The sequence below is a fragment of the Octopus bimaculoides genome, chromosome 29, assembly GCF_001194135.2.
Source record: "Octopus bimaculoides isolate UCB-OBI-ISO-001 chromosome 29, ASM119413v2, whole genome shotgun sequence".
NCBI lineage: Eukaryota > Metazoa > Mollusca > Cephalopoda > Octopoda > Octopodidae > Octopus > Octopus bimaculoides.
Window position 1 is genome coordinate 8,729,574 of NC_069009.1, and position 2,757 is coordinate 8,732,330.

A 2,757-nucleotide genomic window follows, 5' to 3' on the forward strand; every position below is an offset into this window, starting at 1 on the left:
TATTATTTTGTAGGTAATTAAAGTGCAATGTGCATGCATGAGCGTATTTAGGATGCATAATGATTAGAAGGTAACAAGGGTGAGCAGAAATCAGGTGGACATTGACACACTTTATTGAAATAAAAAAGTTTCCCCAAAATTAAACATAAATAAAGCATACTTAAAAATAACTCACACACACAAACATATACACACATATATACATACAATTCACTATACACTTAAACATACAAACTCTCACACAAATATTTTACCCAAACCTTCCCATAAACACTCCCAAACATTCACATACACTTGACCCTTACACTAAAACATACAAACAAGGCTGACCCAAGCGATTTTGGATGAATGGGCTTATCTTTTGGCATCTTGTGTCACTAAAGTGTAGAAAGCATGTTTGTTTTTTTAAAGAACATTTTTATATAGGTTTTTTTTTTTTTTTTAAACTTCAGAGAGATCACTTTCAGGAAATGTTGCAGTACAGGATGTGGGCACCTTGTGTTTGGGGCTCTCTTGAGTGCGAGGCCTGATTGAGAGCAACCAGTCCAATTGGCTTAAGGCCAATCTTGCACCCACCCACTTCAAAAGTGAGGAGACAGTCCAAACTTCTGTTTCACCTGACTTAGTCTCACCACCCCTAATGTCATTTGAGGACATGTTCCCACACAGCTTTGGGTAGTCATTGCTGGTGACTGTTTTATTTGGTTGCCCTTTACAACATGCAGGGGAAACGCTGGGTTTATTCTTTGGCTCCCACACAGCACTAAAGCAATGTGAAATGAAGTGTTTTGCTCAAGAACACAACATGTCACCCAGTCTGGAAATTGTTTTTAATTATGAAAGGTACAAGAAAGTGGTGATGGCAGAGGGGAGGGAGTAAGAATTTTTTATTTGGTTTGTTTTAAATGATGTGAATTCCAAATGTTTCAGATTGTGGAATATAATAAAATGACTAAAGGTAATGAAAAAATGTAATTTTAGTCGGGAAATGAAACATTTTTTTTGAAAGGTGATGCTTGTTGTGAAAGTACAAAGGAGGAGGGAACTGAAGTTTAAAAAATTATATATTAATTTTTCTTTTATAAAAGGCTCCCCCACCCCACCCATCATTTTGAAGTGTATGAAGCAAAAAACATTTGAATAATCCCAGACTAAATGGAAGAAATCCAACTTATGCAGGTGACCTATTCCTAAGCTCTGCCCATATTTTTTTTTATAAGAAACAGTTTCTTTTTTATGATGATAGTGTAAAGACTTCAAGGAAGTGCTGAGCTCTAATTATGGTGGGTACCTGTGAAAGGGGTAGACCCAAGAAGATGTGGAATGAAGTGGTGAGAAAGGATCTTCAGATGCTGGGCTTCACTAAGGAAGTGACAAGGGACCAGGAGATGTGGTAATTTGCTGTACTTGATAAGATACGTCAAGATAACAAGAGTTCTATATTTAAGAAATTTCCCCAAGACACCTGATGAAGGCTGGAGGGTATATCAGCCGAAATGTTGTGTTAGCAACAAACAAGATGAGGACAAATATCTGTCAATTGTAAATAATGTAAAATAACTAGAATCGCTTTCTTCCACACATTCAAGCTTGTCCTTTCAGGTGCCAGTGTGTGTAGTAGTACAGAAAGGATGGAGAGCAGCAATATAACAAAACTGCATGAGGAACAAGGATGTGATGTGTGGGTTGGTAGAGTAGAAGAATAGAAAGACTAAGAGGGAGAGGAGGAGGAGAGAATTAAAATGAAACATAAATGTGTTGTGGTTTATAAGCATATTACTTGCAGGGCAGAAAGCATAAAAAACAGTATGAAATCATCATCATCATTTAATAACTGTTGTCCATACTAGCATGGGTTGGATGGTGTGACCAGAACTGGCAAGTCAGGGAGATACACCAGACTCCAGTCTGATCTGACTTGGTTTCTATGGCTGGATGCCCTTCCTAACACCAACCACTTTACAGAGTGTGGCGGGTGCTTTTACATGGACCCACATGGATGCTTTATTCACATTGTTTTGAATTAGTCATCTTGTAGCCTTGGGATCTCAATGATGTGATTGCTTATTTTTTAAAAAAATGACCTGGCCAATTTGAATATAAAACAGGTAAGATATTTAGGTCAGACATGGCACAATTGCTAATCACTTGGCATTCGGATCACTCTGTCAAATGTAATGCTTATTTATCTATGTTGTTTTGAAATGTGTAAACAAAAGAGTGACAAACTTGGAAGGAGTGTTCTGATTCTGTAATGCTAATAATTACCTCTGCCAAGGAAGGAGGTTATGTTTTCATTGGCGTTGGTTTGTCCGTCTGTCTGTCTGTGTGCAAAATAACTAAAAAAGTTGTGAACAGTATTTGATGAAACTTGCAAAAAAAGTTGGTAATGACACAAGGAACAGATGATGAAATTTCGGTAGGGATCCAGGAATTTTTATGGATTCTTGAAAGATTTTTCATTTGTTATATTTACTTTACATGAAGTATTACAATGTTACAGTCTTTGATTATCTCCCTTGAAAACACGTTCATCGTTTCCACGTAACCTATGGTGACGTTGCTGTTTCCAAAGTTTATTTTCGTTTCTCTATTAGTAATTTTACTTGCGTATCTATCTTAAAATGAGCTTGGCGGAGGATGACATGACAAGCCTTGACTATTGGGATTTGCTCCCTCCACCGCCGCTGTGAGCTCTATATCATCTGTATGATGTAGAAAATATTCCATCAACATTGCCCATTTTAAAAATTTGTC